The sequence below is a fragment of the Mus musculus genome, chromosome 7, assembly GCF_000001635.26.
Source record: "Mus musculus strain C57BL/6J chromosome 7, GRCm38.p6 C57BL/6J".
NCBI classification, from domain to species: domain Eukaryota; kingdom Metazoa; phylum Chordata; class Mammalia; order Rodentia; family Muridae; genus Mus; species Mus musculus.
The window spans coordinates 82,978,581-82,997,785 of record NC_000073.6 but is presented as its reverse complement, the minus strand read 5'-3'; the positions used below and the strand labels follow the sequence as shown (position 1 = coordinate 82,997,785).

Below are 19,205 nucleotides of genomic sequence, written 5' to 3'. Positions count from 1 at the left end.
CTAAGGCATTTTCTCAATTAGTGATCAAGGAGGAAAGGCCCCTTGTGGGTGGGACCATCTCTGGGCTGGTAGTCTTGGGTTCTATAAGAGAGCAGGCTGAGCAAGCCAGGGGAGGCAAGCCAGTAAAGAACATCCCTCCATGGCCTCTGCATCCGCTCCTGCTTTCTGACCTGCTTGAGTTCCAGTCCTGACTTCCTTGGTGATGAACAGCAGTATGGAAGTGTAAGCCAAATAAACCCTTTCCTCCCCAACTTGCTTCTTGGTCATGATGTTTGTGCAGGAATAGAAACCCTGACTAAGGCAAATTGGTACCAGCAGAGTGGGATATTCCTGTGACAACCTGACCATGTTTTGGGGAGGTCTGTGGAAGGACTTTGGAACTTTGGGCTTGAAGATCCATTCGTTGTTAAGAGCTCTGTCAGATGTTTTGTAGGAGCTTGGAAGATAATGTTGAGAACAGTGCAGAAGATGGAGGACTGGCTTGTGAAATTTCAGAGGGAAAATTAAAGACTCTTTTCAGGGTCATTGCTGTTTTGATTGTGAAGATTCTGTAGTTCTGGTTAGCTGGGGCTGAAGAATCAGCTGTGATTAACAAGATACCAGAACTACTAAAGCAAAAACTTTGCATTACTGGGACTATTGATGCTGGTTAGCTGGAGCTAAGAAATTAGCGGTGATTAAGAAGAGACCATCATCATTGAGGTGACATCTTCTGGGAAGTGTTTTCTGAGAGCACAGTGGCTGCGTTCCAGATATAGCCAAAGTTGTATCTTGTGCTGTGGCTGGACATGGTAATGTGTAAGGGTCACCCAGGTGGTACTGGTTTTGAAGGCATGAAGGAGTTGAGCAGAGCAGCTGAGGTTTGGCACTGTGAGAGGCCATGGAAGGCCATTGGTGAAAGTGCAGCCTCAGTTGCAATTGATGGCCCAGGACTGAAGGGGTCATGCAGTGTTTTGGAGATGCCAGTACCATGAGATGACCACCAAGAGCAGCAGCAGCAGTGGAATACAGGCATCTGGAGCCTAGAGGATGACGCGTGTGCTACAAAGGGCATGGCTGGAGAAGTGACCCAAGCCCTTGGAGGAGCCCAGAAGATCGTAAGTTGGATCCCAGACATTGGACGGTTGGAGATTGACTTTTGCTTTTGATTGTAACTGTGCCCTGATATTTTCCCTCTTGAATGAAGAAACTGTTTTAGTGGAGCCCACAGTTAAGAGACTTTTAATTGTAAAAAGACTTTGGATTTTAAAAAAGATGGATATTTTAAAGAGATTGAAATTTTAAGAATATGTAAAGACTGTGGGACTTTTAAAGTTATTTAGATCTTGGGGATGAATAAGAATGTAAGGGTTGAGGCTTACTAGTGATGTGTTTGTGTGTCAAGTTGACAAGGGGTCAATTGTACTGGCTAGTTTTGTGTCAACTTGACACAGCTGGGGTTATCACAGAGAAAGGAGCTTCAGTTGAGGAAATGCCTCCATGAGATCCAACTCTAAGGCATTTTCTCAATTAGTGATCAAGGGGGAAAGGCCCCTTGTGGGTGGGACCATCTCTGGGCTGGTAGTCTTGGGTTCTATAAGAGAGCAGGCTGAGCAAGCCAGGGGAGGCAAGCCAGTAAAGAACATCCCTCCATGGCCTCTGCATCCGCTCCTGCTTTCTGACCTGCTTGAGTTCCAGTCCTGACTTCCTTGGTGATGAACAGCAGTATGGAAGTGTAAGCCAAATAAACCCTTTCCTCCCCAACTTGCTTCTTGGTCATGATGTTTGTGCAGGAATAGAAACCCTGACTAAGACAGGTGGCAAGGGACAAGAGAGAGGAATCTCTCCCTCACTCATGTCACCACATGGCAAACAAGTGACAGGGCAGCTCTCCCATGCTCATGTCCTCAGAGTAGGCTCACCCATGCTTCTGCCACCAGGGTCAGCTCTACTGTGCTGCCCAGGTGAAACACAGGGCCCACTCTCCCAAGTGCTGCAGCTAGTGAGAGGCAGGGCCACCACTCCCATGCTTATACCCTCAGGGCCAGCTCACCTCTCAGCTCTAGCTTTATTGTGCATCCTGGGTAATATGTGGGGCCACTCTCCAGAGTACTACGGCTAGCTAGGGTCAAGGCCAGCTCTCCTGCTCTTGGGACCCCAGGGTCAGATCTCCTAGGATGCTTAGGCAAGGGCGGAACCAGTTCTGTCCAGCCCTCAGACCTCAACATGTCCCTGGGCAGCATCCCAGACCAGGGATGTCCACCTGACCTTTGGTGGTAACAGACCCCTGCTGCTGCAGGGCCACTGACCCAAATGTGACCCCAGGTGGCATCATCGGCTACTCACATCAGGCTGTTCCTCACTGCCTCAAGTCTCCAGTTCTGCCTCTCTTTGTTGTGTTCGCATCCTTCTCTTACTCTCTCATCTCTCTACCACATATTTGTTCCTCTTAGTGCTGCCAGGGGTCTCTGAGTATCTGGGGTCATCTCAGGAGTGGTGTCAGGAGTGCTATGTCCCATCTGTGCATTATGGAGCCAGAGAGGAGTCATCTCAGGTATGGTCTGCCCCCTCCCCCAGACCTGAGTGACACTGCTGGTCATCTCAGACTAGCTTCCTGTCCAGGTCCCATGGTGTTGAACTGGTGGCTATCTTGGGCTTGCTCCTCATCTGGACCGCCCTTGTTGTCCCATGCAGGGGTCATCTGTCTAAGGCTAACTCCCACAAAGGTCCCTCAGTCCCAGGTGGGTTTCTAGTCTCCAGCTCACTCCGCATTCTGAGAGCCTGTCTGGGCCTGAATGGAACTGGACTGGTGGTTATCTCAGGCTCAGTTTTTTTCAGGGGTTGTTAGACTACTTATCATTCAGATGTTCACAGATTAGAGAACTAAGCATAGAAATAACCTCTCTCCTCTCTGCCACCTACTGACACACATGTAACACAGCAGCCACACCCGCAACACCTCTAGGGACAGACATCCAGCAACATCTTCTACACAACAAAACTTGTTATGAACCATGACATTTGAATTTCACATTCACATATCATTGCTCTTATGTTGTAGGCAACTCATCTGCACTGCTGGCTTGGATGGACTGAGAATTTCCTAGGAGACACACCTCTGGCAAGTTTGTAAGGGTGTTTCCCAACAGGTTTAACTGAAGAGGTACAGCTCACTCTGAACGAGTGTCGTTTCTTGGGCTGAAATCCTTTAGTGAGTACCAGAGGATCAGGGAGCCAGCTCGAGTCAGCATTTATCTGTTGCAGTTACCTGACTGATGATGTGATATGACTGGCTGTCTCATGCCCCTGCCTCCATGCCTTCCCTGCAATGGTTGTTGGACTGGATCCTTAAACTGTGAGCCAGAATAAATCAATCCTTCCTTAAGTACTTTTCTCATAGTTTTCACACAGCAAGCAGGCAGATCTGGCTCACGGAACATTGTTTTCAAGTCTCTGGTTAAACTATGAAGTTTAAAAGAAAAAGAAACAATCAATTTACCTGCCAACAGACAAAGACAGAAGTAGAATTTGACATAAAAACAACTGAAATTACACAGTGGAGAAAATGAATAGATTCACACATCAGCATCAGCAGAATGCCAAAGGGAAACCATTACTGTAAGAAATATGGCACCCATGGGTCACTGAGGTGGTTCAGCGGGTCAAGGCTCTGCCTGAGAGCCTGACAACCCGAGTTTCATCCTAGGGACGCACGGAGTGGAAGCAGAGATCTGATTTCAGGGAGTGGCCCTCTGACCTCCACATGTGCCCTATGACTGGAGCGCGCGCACACACACACACTACATGAAATGTAGTTTGAGACAAAAGTCAAAAGTGTTGGAGGGTATAGTTTTCAAGTCTTCTGAGAAGCATCCATCAAGGTGCAATTAAGTGTTTAGGAATTTTATTTAGAGAAAATAGCTTTGTGGGAGATGGTAGCAGAACTGGACAAACTCTAGAAGAGCCTCAGTTTGCATGTGGGCTGACAGCTGGAACAGAGACAGGAAAGCTCAGGCCGAATCAGGATAGGTTACAGTACATTCTAGGAAAGGTGACCCTTGCCCCGAGGTGTGTCCACAGAAGATTTGCCTAAGAAACACATCAGCCTTCATGTTCTCACCTCCGCCAGTCAGTGCCAGCGAACAGCGTGTGGTACAAACATCTATTCATTTCAGAGTTTGGCTCCTGAGCTCTTGGTCTATTGCCCCCGTGTTGATGGACGCCTGGAAGTCTCGTGGTCTCACAACCACATACAGAATGTATCCAGTCAGCAAGCTCTAAAACGGGTGAAATAGAACTGTTTTATTTTGTGGGTTATACAGAGGCATTGAAACATAAAGATAAGCCAGAAATGGATAATAAACATGAACGTGGGATCATGGATTACTCCATGGGGATGGGTGGGGTAAAAACTTGATATATTTTACACCAGAGCTCAGCACGGTGGAGTGCTGGAAATATCTGCCTCAGCTGGAGGGAGGGTCCGTGGGTGTACATTTTATGATTCACCAAGCTGCTCACATATGTCTTATGTATTTTTGTATGTGTGACGTATCACCCAACAATGTTTATTGAAAAATTCTTTTTGCATACTTATGGAGTGGTGTGTGAGAATACTTAGTTATATCCCAAGAATAGTGGCCACATGCATAGGAAAACAGAAAGCTACCTGGGTAAAGCAACCTAGCTGAAACTTGGTAAATCCAAGTTTTGTTTGTTTGGGGTTTTTTGTTTTTGTTTTTGTTTTTGTTTGTTTGTTTTTCTCTATTCATTCCCATAGATGTCTCTAGAGTAGTCTGGAATTCTTCAGGGTCTTGTGGGAAAATATTCTTTTAATTGATGTCAGTCAACAGAACTCAACCATCACCACTCAAAGGGTCCTCAAAGAGCAGGTTTTCCATCTTTCCCTCATCTCTGTGGACATGGCCAGCCCCGTGAATCTGCTATCTTCTTGCTTGATACTCACAGGTGTAATGAGTCTATCAAAGGCATATCTGTTTTCCTTAATAATTCAGACCTGTGTTATTCTGTTCCGTTATTATTCTGTTCTGATATTATTCTCATCAGAAGCTCAGATGTGTGTGCTCCACTAATTCTGCTTTATGGTCCTACTAAGTTCACATGAGATTATTAGCACTCAGAGGCCTGGCACTGGATGGCAGCAACAGCTAGAATCTAACTGGAAACAGAAACCAAGAGAAAAGCTTGATGGTGTCAAGACAGATTTCCCATTCTTGGTTCATTATTATTTATCAGTAATTGAATTTAAATTTTAAGAAATGCCATTTTTACTACCAAGAATATTTTCTTTTGATCCAAGGACATGTCATGAGATGTTTCTAATAATAAGTCACTATTGCATTCCTGGAATGTTCTAAACCTGGTTATGAATTTAACCCAGCTTCAAGAAGGCTGGTCTCAATTTGCCAGAGTATGACCAAGACTTGCTTATTTTCATAACTCAACTTGGATGACTATTTTTGCAGTCTGGGTGTAGAATCCAGGCCTCATATATGCAAAGTGGTTGTTCTACTGTGGAAATAGACTGGTAGTATTAGAGAGAGAGTACATCAATTCTATTGCTAAGGATCTTAGTAAATAAAAAAGGAAAGTTCCCATATATTTCTTTGTTCTCTTTCCTGTATATTTAATAAATAAAACCACCACACAGACCCCTGTGTCCTTTCTTAAATGCCAGTTTTGACATAGATGGAAAGAGAGCTTCAGTTTTTCAATCTTGTTTGGTTCTTCTCTTCTGAATTGTGGAAGTCTTTCTCAATTTGATTCAAGATTGCAAGATACAATTTCAACTTAGTTTATTTGATTGAAATCCATAATGTTATTACCCAAATTCTTTGTATTCTTAGTTTGGGCTGGTTAATCTTTCTAAGATGTAGGGCTATTGAGCTAAAGTTCTTCTTTTCCAGATTATAATCTACTCTTCTTGAGGTCATTATGTAATAATCTTTTATTGTCAAGAGAATAACATTAGAGTTGACATGTTATTTATTGAATAAATATTTTTTCCAGTCCACACTGTAATTGTAATGATTATCAAATTGAATTAAAATATACCTATATCAAATTTCATGTTTATGCCTTTAATTTTAATTGCACATCACTACAAAAGTGTTTTATTTGTAATTTTTAAATGATTTGTTTGGATGTTAACCCAATATTTTGGTTTTTCTTATTTTATTTGGTTTTATTTATTCTATACCTTTTAAAAACGGTTATTACTTCTTTTCTCTATGTTTTAGATGATGTGCCTTTTAGAAACAATCTATACTGAGAATGTATTTACTGGACTTTTTAACCCCAAAGTAAAGTTAATTATTTTTATTTAAGTAACATGACTTATTTGTGTTCACTGTCATGAATACTGTGAATTTACTGATGCCTGTTTCATGGTGTGAAGTCCCAGGAGACATTTTTCCTGTTTTCTTAGACTTCATACCATGTTGCTGATGTTATTTTCTGTAATGATATGACCATTGGCTGACTTTGAACTTTATGCCTATGAACATTCTTGAATTTTAAATGTAAGCCTCAAAAAGTCTATTTTAAAAAAAAAGGATTTATTTATTTATTTATTTAATGTGTACAAGTGTTCTGTTTTCATGCACACCAGAAGAGGGCATCAAATTCTATTACAGATGGTTGTGAGCCACCATGTGGTTGCTGGGAATTGAACTCAGAACCTCTGGAAGGGCAGCCAGTGCTCTTAACCACTGAGCTATCTCTCTAGCCTTCAAAAAGTCTTATGTGTTAGTTTTATCATTAAAGTTTGAAAACAGGATTCTGAAACATCAAAACTCAAAGCTAAAATGTCTAGAGCAGGCCTGTGGTCAGGGGACATACTTAGTTCCTGCACCTCTGCTCCTGCCTTCACTGTTTTGTCTCTTGTCAGTATGACTCAGCATAGTCAAAACTCTAGTTTAACAGAAGTGTCCATTGTACACTGTCATGTTAGATGCACTTTGTTTTAAGAGCATATGGAAATAATTATATTTAACTACTTAATATTCCCAGTCTTTTCTTGAGCAGTACTACAACCCTACTTCTGTCTCTTCTAATTCATTTCTTAGACAACTTAATTGTTTTATTGGATAATGTTTCTGAGAGAGAGTTCCAAAGGTTTTACTGTTGCTGTTGTTATTGTTGTTGTTATTGCCGATGTTATCTTTATATCCTTTGGGCTCTTTTGTTTTATCTGTCCATCTCCCAAAGCAGATAAGAAAAGAGCAAAGGTTCACCGATAAGCCTTTTGCTGCTATGAGATTAGATAGCTCCCCAGGGAAAGGAGCCTGCTGAGAAGGCTGACAACCTGAATTCAGTCCCTAGGTCTCACATGATAGAAGGAAAGAACCATTCCTAAAAGTTGTTCTCTGACCTCCACATGCACACTGTGGCATAGTACCTGCTTGCTCACACATGCATGCCTATAGACAAAGATAGGTGACAAATAGATATATCATAGATAGATAGACTGATAAACGATAGGTAGATAGATAGATAGATAGATAGATAGATAGATAGATAGATAGATAGATAGATTGGCAGATAAACAGATGTAATAAAATTATTTTTAAAACAAGATTGGACATGACAAAAAGATTTATCTTTCAAAAAAGTGGTTTATGGTCACCCTGATCCCATCAAAGCATTGAACTGAAGAGGTGTAGTGTCAAGCTTACGCTAAATAAAATAAACATCTATAGAATTTGCCTCCTGCTTGGGTAACTACAGGCAACATTTAATTACACAGATAGAGATACAGATTGGGGTATTTGTATGGGCGGAGATTTATGTATGAATACATATCTATTAAAGTAGCATACCACCAGTGGACAGTGCCTTCTCTCATCTGATATCAATTACACTTGACACTGCTTTGACTTCTGACAACTGGATTTTTGTCATTGTTGCTCTTTTTTCTTTCTCTGCTGCCTAATGTTGCCTTAACACTATACTGAACTCCTTCTCATCTTCTCATGCTTTTGTCTTCTATTTTGAGAGCCTTTTTCAGTTTGATTCAGTATCAGAAATGGCTTAGATCAAAGTAATTATTTTTTCCAATTTAAGAATGTCATTATTTACAAGATACAAATGTTTCATACTTAACAAAACTTGAATGGCTTAATTTTTAGAATGTTTTCAATAATTATTTTTAATAGCTCAAAAGGTCAAATTATGAAGAATTGCCTTGTAAGAAAAAGGTGAGAAGAAGCCACTACAGTAGAAATGGGACTTTTAAAAGGCCCTAAATACTGTCTGATTCCCTTCACCCCAATGCCAGCTTCTAAGAAACCCCACATGACCCTAGAGTGGGAAATTTGAGAAACATTGCATTTTTTGATTAAAATACCAAGAGGGTAGACTTGTGTCTTTGTAGTTTCTAGGGTTGCTTTGGGATCCATGATTTCATGTTTTGCACATAGCACCCTGTCTACCTTTCCCAATGACACATGCTTCAAACTCCCACACACCAGTCAAAGGAAAGCTTGTGGTTCTTAAAAGGCAGTAGTTCATAAAGAGGCCATATTTATTAAGATGTACGGTCATTTAGATAGCACATTTGAAGTTCATTGACTGTAGTTCCCTTTGAAAAGCCAAACTTGAGAAGAAGAAGAAGCCCAAATTTATAATTTTCTTTTCACTGAAATTGCCTAATTATACATTTCAAAAATATATTCTGAATGACTTGAAACATCTGTCCAAAGGTGGGAGGGGTGCCGGATGGAGAGGCAGCTTTGGGAACCACATCAATTGAGGAGGAACTCAAGATGCTGTACATTTTTTTGTAAGTTCTTGCTTCCAGATCTGTTATCAACAATTTAAAAAGTCATTAAATCTTAGTTTCCTTAAAAGCTTGTCTTATCACAATCATCTCCCTTTTCATCAAAGTCCGTTATGTTTTCATCTCATCTTTGACTTCCTGGAGTTTATTGCATGTCAGTCAGATATTTCTCAACAATTTCACTGGTTCCTATAATAAAGAAATGTCTCCCAAGAAACACTGTTCCCTGCCTCCTGAATCCCATGTTCTCTCTTGTCTATGTTTGGACCTTTGATCCAGGAGAGAGCAGTCTTACTCTCACCAACTGCTCATCAACAGCATGTGTGGCTTGGCTTGGCTCAGCATCCCTCCCTGCTTCCTATGGTTCTGCCCAATTCCAACCAACTTCCTTGGGATTTGCAACGATGCAGCCTGAGAAGAATGCCTGGCTTTCTACTTGGAAACTGTGTCTTCTGGCTTCCTTGCCAGAGCTTTTTGTCCAGTTGCCATATTGTTGACTCCCCATTCACACAATCCAGGAATCATAAACCAAAAATCAATGGATAAAGAGATGGAAAATGCAGACAGACAGATATAGCCTTCAATGGGAAGAGAACTGCCGTTGGTCTCATTTTACTCAAATTACCTTACTTTATGGTGGAAGGTTTCCTCTAAGTTCTGTGAAACAGAAGTTATCCCTGGTTCCTAGCAAGTTGTTGAGAGCTTTTGTGCCGCTTCTAGGAATTTGGCATTTGTCACTGGGTTCAGACAAGGAACTAGGCTCAGAATATTAGAATATTAGAAACAGTGACCACGGGGCTTCGTTTACTACTTTATTTAATTATTACCTTGTGTGATCCTTTTGCTTGCTACCTTACTTACTTATTATTTTATGTGATCTCTTTGTTTACTACTTCGCTTGATTACTTTGTCTTTGATCTAAGAACTGACCATGTTTTTTTGAACATACCTGGAATGATATAAAAGCAGGCTGGAGAGAAATAAAGTTGTGTCAGCCTCAGTATGGGCTGGAGTCATGTTGTAAGTTTATCTGTTTTTCTTTTTCAATCTTCACTCCCTCACTTGAGACCCTGTTGACTGACTGAGCTGGCTTGATCAGCAAGTTACTAAGTAAAACTTTCCAGTCTCCAGCTGTACTGGATACATGAAGCCCTTCTCTATTTCTAAACTTATGCCAGTGGGCAGGGGACACACTAAGAATCTTTCATTTCCTCCTATTCTAATTCACATAGCAGTAATCCAAGTACTTCAAACTACAACTCAATATGCCAAAAGTGAATCACAACAAATGAGAGTCACATTTTCCTTTTGGCTGCAGAGAAGGCAGTGGAGGCCTTGGGCATGTATGTACATACATGTGTACACATGTGTACATGCCTGTGTGTGCATGCCCAGAGGTCCATGATCAGAGGGATAAAGAAAATGTGATACTTATATATAATGGAATTTTATAAATTTATAAAGGGAAAAATCAAATCGTGAAATTTGCAGGGAAATGGATATAATTAAAATGATCACTTTAAGCAAAATAAGTCAGATTTGAGAAAAAAAACTATGGATGTTTTCTCTGTATGCAAAAACCTAGATTTAAAATTGTTAATGCCAAGGGAGCTGAAAACATGGCTCAGCAATTAAGAGCACTGGCTACTCTTAGAGAGGACCTGGGTGTTCTTCCCAGCACTCACATAATAGCTCACAATGAACTGGGACTCCATCTCCAGGCTTCAGACTTCTTTCCTGAACTCTATATGTTCCTCCATGCACATGATGCAACATACACATGTGTATATACACATGCATGCCCAAACACACACATAGAAGAAAGAGAGAAAGAAAGAACAAAAGAACAAAAGAAAGGAAGGAAGGAAGGGAGGGAGGGAGGGAAGAAAGAAAGAAAGAAAGAAAGAAAGAAAGAAAGAAAGAGAAAGAGAGAGAAAGAGAGAAAGAAAGAAAGAAAGAAAGAAAGAAAGAAAGAAAGAAAGAAAGAAAGAAAGAAAGAAAGAAAGAGAGAGAGAGGAGAGAAAGAGAGAAAGAAAGAAAGAAAGAAAGAAAGAAAGAAAGAGAGAGAGAGAGAGAGAGAGGAAGGAAGGAAGGAAGGAAGGAAGGAAGGAAGGAAGGAAGGAAGGAAATTAAATTAAAGTGGACAGGGGTGCAGAGAGGGTAAGTAGTAGGGAGTGGGGAACCTGATCTTGTGTTGGGTGAGGAAAAGGACTGAAGCCCTGAGGGACAGCAAAAAGAATGGAAACAGGCAACCTTGGGAAATAGGAGGTTGGAGGGATCCTCCAGAATGCACCAGAGACCTGGGAGCTGAGAGGCCCTCGGGACTCAAAGGGAGGAACCTTAGATGAAATGCCCAACAGTAGAGAGAAGGAACTTATAGAGCCCACTTCCAGCAGGAAGACAGAACATCAAGTGAGGGAGGGGGCATCCCACTGTCACAACTCTGACCCATAATTGTTCCTGTCTGAAAAAATTATGGGAATGGAAATGGAAAGGATCCTGAGGAAAAGAAGGTCCAGTGACAGGTCCAAAGAGGGATTCAGTTCAACAGGCAGTCCAAAGGCCTGACACAATTACTGAGGCTATGGAGCACTCACAAAAAGGGACTGTTTCAGTTAGGGTTTTACTGCTATGAACAGACACCATGGTCAAGGCAAGTCTTTTTTTTTTTTTTAAATTAGGTACTTTCTTCATTCACATCTCTAGTGCTATCCCAAAAGTCCCCCACACCCTCCCCCCACACACACACCCACACACCCACTCCCACTTCCTGGCCCTGGTGTTCCCCTGCACTGAGGCATATAAAGTCTGCATGACCAATGGGCCTCTCTTTTCGCTGATGGCCAACCAGGCCATCTTCTGATACATATACAGCAAGAGACACAAGTTCATGTTGTTGTTCCACCCATAGGGTTGAAGATCCCCTCAGCTCCTTGGGTACTCTCTCTAGCTCCGCCATTGGGGGCCCTATGATCCATCCAATAGCTGACTGTGAGCATCCACTTCTGTGTTTGCTAGGCCCCTGCATAGTCTCACAAGAGACAGCTATATCTGGGTCCTTTCAGCAAAATCTTGCTAGTGTATGCAATGGTGTCAGCCTTTTGGAAGCTGATTATGGGATGGATCCCCAGATATGGCAGTCTCTAGATGGTCCATCCTTTCGTCACAGCTCCAAACTTTGTCTCTGTAACTCCTTCAATGGGTGTTTTGTTGCCAATTCTAAGAAGGGACAAAGTGTCCACACTTTGGTCTTCGTTCTTCTTCAGTTTCATGCATTTAGCAAAATGTATCTTATATCTTGGGTATCCTAAGTTTCTGGGCTAATATCCACTTATCAGTGAGTACATATTGTGTGAGTTCCTTGGTGATTGGGTTACTTCACTCAGGATGATGCCCTCCAGTTCCATCCATTTGCCTAGGAATTTCATAAATTCTTTCTTTTTAATAGCTGAGTAGTACTCCATTGTGTAAATGTACCACATTTTCTGTATCCATTCCTCTGTTGAGGGAAATCTGGGTTCTTTCCAGCTTCTGGCTATTATAAATAAGGCTGCTATGAACATAGTGGAGCATGTGTCCTTCTTACAGGTTGGAACATCTTCTGGATATATGCCCAGGAGAGGTATTTTGGGATCCTCCGGTAGTACTATGTCCAATTTTCTGAGGAACCTCCAGACTGACTTCCAGAGTGGTTGTACAAGCTTGCAATCCCACCAACAATGGAGGAGTGTTCCTCTTTCTCCACATCCTCACCAGCATCTGCTGTCACCTGAATTTTTGATCTTAGCCATTCTGACTGGTGTGAGGTGGAATCTCAGGGTTGTTTTGATTTGCATTTCCCTGATGATTAGGATGTTGAACATTTTTTCAGGTGCTTCTCTGCCATTCGGTATTCCTCAGGTGAGAATTCTTTGTTTAGCTCTGAGCCCCATTTTTTAATGGGGTTATTTAATTTTCCGGAGTCCACCTTCTTGAGTTCATTATATATACTGGATATTAGTCCCCTATCTGATTTAGGATAGGTAAAGATCCTTTCCCAATCTGTTGGTAGCCTTTTTGTCTTAGTGACTGTGTCTTTTGCCTTACAGAAGCTTTGCAATTTTATGAGGTCCCATTTGTCGATTCTCGATCTTACAGCACAAGCCATTGCTGTTCTGTTCAGGAATTTTCCGCTGTGCCCATATCTTCGAGGCTTTTCCCCACTTTCTCCTCTATAAGTTTCACTGTCTCTGGTTTTGTGTGGAGTTCCTTGATCCACTTAGATTTGACCTTAGTACAAGGAGATAGGAATGGATTAATTGGCATTCTTCTACATGTTAACCGCCAGTTGTGCCAGCACCATTTGCTGAAAATGCTGTCTTTTTTCCACTGGATGGTTTTAGCTCCCTTGTCAAAGATCAAGTGACCATAGGTGTGTGGGTTCATTTCTTGGTCTTCAATTCTATTCCATTTGTCTACTTGTCTGTTGCTATACTAGAACCATGCAGTTTTTATCACAATTGCTCTGTAGTACAGCTTTAATTCAGGCATGGTGATTCCACCTGAGGTTCTTTTATCCTTGAGAAGAGTTTTTGCTACCCTAGGTTTTTTGTTAGTCCAGATGAATTTGCAGATTGCCCTTTCTAATTCGTTGAAGAATTGAGTTGGAATTTTGATGGGGATTGAATTGAATCTGTGTATTGCTTTTGGCAAGATAGCCATTTTTACTATATTGATCCTATCAATCTATGAGCATGGGAGATCTTTCCATCTTCTGAGATCTTCTTTAATTTCTTTCTTCAGAGACATGAAGTTCTTATCATACAGATCTTTCACTTCCTTAGATAGAGTCACGCCAAGGTATTTTATATTATTTGTAACTATTGAGAAGGGTGTTTCTTTCTCAGCCTGTTTATCCTTTGTGTATAGAAAGGCCATTGACTTGTTTGAGTTAATTTTATATCCATCTACTTCACTGAAGCTGTTTATCAGGTTTAGGAGTTATCTGGTGGAATTTTTAGGGTCACTTATATATACTATCATATCATCTGCAAAAAGTGATATTTTGACTTCTTCCTTTCCAATTTGTATCCCCTTGATCTCCTTTTGGTGTCAAATTGCTCTGGCTAGGACTTCAAGTACAATGTTGAATAGGTAGGGAGAAAGTGGGCAGCCTTGTCTAGTGCCTGATTTTAGTGGAAATGCTTCCAGTTTCTCACCATTTACTTTGATATTGGCTACTGGTTTGCTGTAGATTGCTTTTATCATGGTTAGGTACGGGCCTTGAATTCCTGATCTTTCCAAGACTTTTATCATGAATGGGTGTTGGATTTTGTCAAATGCTTTCTCCGCATCTAACAAGATGATCATGTGGTTTTTGTCTTTGAGTTTGTTTATGTACTGGATTACTTTGATGGATTTCCGTATATTAAACCATGCCTGCATCCCTGGAATGAAACCTACTTGGTCAGGATGGATGATTGTTTTGATGTGTTCTTGGATTCGGTTAGCGAGAACTTTATTGAGGATTTTTGCATAGATATTCATAAGGGAAATTGTTCTGAAGTTCTCTATCTTTGTTGGGCCTTTCTGTGGTTTAGGTATCAGAGTAATTGTGGCTTCATAGAATGAATTGGATAGAGTACCTTCTGCCTCTATTCTGTGGAATAGTGCAGAACTGGAATTAGATCTTCTTTGAAGGTCTGATAGAACTCTGCACTAAACCCATCTGGTCCTGGGCTTTTTTTTTTTTTTTTTTTTGGTTGGGAGACTATTAATGACTGCTTCTATTTCTTTAGGGGATATAGGACTGTTGAGATCATTAACCTGATCCTGAATTAACTTTGGTAACTGGTATCTGTCTAGAAATTTGTCCATTTCATCCAGGTTCTCCAGTTTTGTTGAGTATAGCCTTTTTTAGAAGGATCTGATGGTGTTTTGGATTTCTTCAGGATCTGATGTTATGTCTCCCTTTTCATTTCTGATTCTGTTAATTAGGATGCTTTCCCTGTGCCCTCTAGTGAGTCTGGCTAAGGGTTTATCTATCTTGTTGATTTTCTCAAAGAACCAGCTCCTCGATTGGTTGATTCTTTGAATAGATCTTCTTGTTTCCACTTGGTTGATTTTGCCCCTGAGTTTGATTATTTCCTGCCGTCTACTCCTCTTGGGTGAATTTGCTTCCTTCTGTTCTAGAGCTTTTAGGTGTGTTGTCAAGCTGCTAGTGTGTGCTCTCTCTAGCTTCTTTCTGGAGGCACGCAGAGCTATAAGTTTTCCTCTTAGAAATGCTTTCATTGTGTCCCGTAAGTTTGGGTATGTTGTGGCTTCATTATCATTAAACTCTAAAAAGTCTTTAATTGCTTTCTTTATTCCTTCCTTGACCAAGGTACAATGAGAAGAGTGTTGTTCAGTTTCCACGTGAATGTTGGATTTCTATTATTTATGTTGTTATTGAAGCTCAGCCTTAGTCCATGGTGATCTGATAGGATGCATGGGACAATTTCAATATTTTTGTATCTATTGAGGCCTGTTTTGTGGCCAATTATATGGTCAAATTTAGAGAAGGTACCATGACGTGCTGAGAAGAAGGTATATCCTTTTGTTTTACGATGTTCTGTAGATAACTGTTAAGTCCATTTGTTTCATAACTTCTGTGAGTTTCACTGTGACCCTGTTTAGTTTCTGTCTCCACGATCTGTCCATTGATGAAAGTGGTGTGTTGAAGTCTCCCACTATAATTGTGTGAGGTGCAATGTGTGCTTTGAGCTTTGCTAAAGTTTCTTTAATGAATGTGGCTGCCCTTGCATTTGGAGCATAGATATTCAGAATTGAGAGTTCCTCTTGGAGGATTTTACCTTTGATGAGTATTAAATGTCCCTCGTTGTCTTTTTTTGATAACTTTGGGTTGGAAGTCGATTTTATTCAATATTAGAATGGCTACTCCAGCTTGTTTCTTCAGACCATTTGCTTGCAAAATTGTTTTCCAGCCTTTCATTCTGAGGTAGTGTCTGTCTTTTTCCCTGAGACGGGTTTCCTGTAAGCAGCAAAATGTTGGGTCCTGTTTGTGTAGCCAGTCTGTTAGTCTATGTCTTTTTATTGGGGAATTGAGTCCATTGATATTAAGAGATATTAAGGAAAAGTAATTGTTGCTTCCTTTTATTTTTGTTGTTAGAGTTGGCATTCTGTTCTTGTGGCTGTCTTCTTTTAGGTTTGTTGAAGGATTACTTTCTTGCTTGTTCTAGGGTGTGATTTCCGTCCTTGTATTGCTTCTTTTCTGTTATTATCCTTTGAAGGGCTGGATTCATGGAAAGATATTGTGTGAATTTGGATTTGTCGTGGAATACTTTGGTTTCTCCATCTATGGTAATTGAGAGTTTGGCTGGGTATATTAGCCTGGGCTGGCATTTGTGTTCTCTTAGTGTCTGTATAACATCTGTCCAGGCTCTTCTGGCTTTCATAGTCTCTGGTGAAAAGTCTGGTGTAATTCTGATAGGCCTTCCTTTATATGTTACTTGACCTTTCTCCCTTACTGCTTTTAATATTCTATCTTTATTTAGTGTATTTGTTGTTCTGATTATTATGTGTCGGGAGGAATTTCTTTTCTGGTCCAGTCTATTTGGAGTTCTGTAGGCTTCTTGTATGATCATGGGCATCTCTTTCTTTATGTTTGGGAAGTTTTCTTCTATTATCTTGTTGAAGATATTAGCTGGCCCTTTAAGTTGAAAATCTTCATTCTCATCAATTCCTATTATCCGTAGGTTTGGTCTTCTCATTGTGTCCTGGATTTCCTGGATGTTTTGAGTTAGGATCCTTTTGCATTTTGCAATTTCTTTGATTGTTGTGCCGATGTTCTCTATGGAATCTTCTGCACCTGAGATTCTCTCTTCCATCTCTTGTATTCTGTTGCTGATGCGGCATCTATGGTTCCAGATTTCTTTCCTAGGGTTTCTCTCTCCAGCGTTGCCTCACTTTGGGTTTTCTTTATTGTGTCTACTTCCCTTTTTAGGTCTAGTATGGTTTTGTTCATTTCCATCACCTGTTTGGATGTGTTTTCCTGTTTTTCTTTAAGGACTTCTACCTGTTTGGTTGTGTTTTCCTGTTTTTCTTTAAGGACTTGTAACTCTTTAGCAGTGCTCTCCTGTATTTCTTTAAGTGAGTTATTAAAGTCCTTCTTGATGTCTTCTACCAGCATCATGAGATATGCTTTGAAATCCGGGTCTAGGTTTTCTGGTGTGTTGTTGTGCCCAGGACTGGGTGAGGTGGGAGTGCTGCATTCTGATGATGGTGAGTGGTCTTGGTTTCTGTAAGTAAGATTCTTACTTTGCCTTTTCCCATCTGGTAATCTCTGGAGTTAGTTGTTATAGTTGTCTCTGGTTGGAGCTTGTTCCTCTCGTGATTCTGTTAGACTCTATCAGCAGACCTGGGAGACTAGCTCTCTCCTGAGTTTCAGTGGTCTGAGCACTCTCTGCAGTCAAGCTCTCCTCTTGCAGGGAAGGTGCACAGATATCTAGCGTTCAGACCTGCCTCCTGGCAGAAGATGAAGGCCTGAAACAGGGCCTGTCCCAGAAGTTGTTAGCTTCTGTAGTCCACACTCTCCCCTGTGCAGACTAGTCTTGAAGGAATCCGGGAACCAAGATGGCTTCCCCAGGTGCTCCTGGGCAGGGAGGACACCTGTTCTCTGGCAGGGAATGTGCCCAGATGTCCGAAACGGAGCCCGAAACGGGGTCTGCCTCAGAAGCTGTCCTCCAGGGACCTTGGGGGTGTCCTTCAACTCCTTGCCCAGGTGACCTGGTGCTGGCGCTGACCAGAAGGGACTTGTGACCCTGGTCAGGCCGGGTTTACTGCTTCCCTAATGCTGTCCCAGGTCCTGCGCGATTGGAATGGAACAGAAGTTGTGTTCCACTCACCGGTGGTCCTAAGATTGTGTGGAGAGTCCTCTCAGGACCTTGGGGGGTGTCCACTGACTCCGCACCCAAGGTGACTGGTGCTGGCGCTGACCGTAAGGGATTTGTGACCCCAAGGCAAGTCTTATAAAAACAACATTTAATTGGTGCTGGCTTACAGGTTCAGAGGTTAAGTCCATTATCATCAAGGTGGGAGCATGGCAGTATCCATTCAGGCATGGCGCAGGCAGAGTTGAGAGTTCTACATCTTCATGCAAAGGCTGCTAGTGGAAAACTGACTTCCAGGCAACTGGGGTGAGAGTCTTAAGCCCACACCCACAGTGACACACCTACTCCTACCAGGTCACACCTATTCCAACAAGGCCACACCTCCAAATGGTGCCACTCCCTGGTCCAAGAATATACAAACCATCACAGGGACTTAGCATGACTACACTCTGGAAGACCCAACAAGCAGCAGAAAAAGTCAGATGCAGATATTTGCACCCAACCAATGGAAAAGAAGCATCTGACCCCTGTTGTTGAATTAGGGAAAGATTGAAGCTGAGGAGGAGGGTGACTCTAAGAGGACCAGCAGTCTCAATTAATCAGGACCCTTGAGATCTCTCAAATACTGGACCACCAAACAGGCAGCATACACCAGCTGATAAGAGGCCCCCAACACACATACAGCAGAGGACTGTCAGGTCTGTGTTCATTCAGAGATGATGCATCTAATCCTCTAGCAGGCCCCAGGGAGTTTAAAGGTCAGGTGGGGTAGGGGTGGGGACAGCCACGTGGAGATATGGGGTGGGGATTAGGTTTGGGATATGGAGCAGTAGGAGGGTAGATGGGGGAAATATAATATGGAGTATATAATAAATTAGTTAATTAATTATTTTTTTAAAAGAAAAAAACAAAAAAAAGAAAAAAGAAAGAGAAAGACAAGTCTTTGAAAAAAACAAATAATTATCATCTGGGCATTGTTCATGCCTTCTTTAATCCCAGAATTAGGAAGATAAGAGTAGATGTATCTCTAGGCCAACCTAGCCAACATAACAAATTACAAACCACCAGGCCTAATCCTGTATCAAAAAAAAAAAGTCAAAGAAATAAAATAATTTTTCGTGTGTGTGTGTGTGTGTGTGTGTGTGTGTGTGTGTATTATAGAAAGGAGATCACGAAAAGGGAGAAAGGAATCTTTAAAAAAGAACCCAGATGCCCATCAACAGAGGAATGGATACAGAAAATGTGGTATATTTACACAATGGATTACTACTCAGCTATTAAAAAGAATGAATTTATGAAATTCCTAGGCAAATGGATGGAACTGGAGGGCATCATCCTGAGTGAAGTAACCCAATCACCAAGGAACTCACACAATATGTACTCACTGATAAGTGGATATTAGCCCAGAAACTTAGATTACCCAAGATATAAGATACAATTTGCTAAATGCATGAAACTGAAGAAGAACGAAGACCAAAGTGTGGACACTTTGCCCCTTCTTAGAATTGGGAACAAAACACCCATGGAAGGAGTTACAGAGACAAAGTTTGGAGCTGAGA

At 41.4% G+C, this 19,205-nt stretch overlaps 1 non-coding gene across 1 annotated transcript; it reads right to left on the bottom strand.

The window, feature by feature from the left end:
• Positions 1–2,819: 2,819 nt before the first annotated feature.
• On the bottom strand, positions 2,820–2,951 carry Gm22934. Its single transcript, XR_003947170.1, has one exon. It is a non-coding gene; the product is annotated as a small nucleolar RNA SNORA17 (small nucleolar RNA).
• Positions 2,952–19,205: the final 16,254 nt, after the last annotated feature.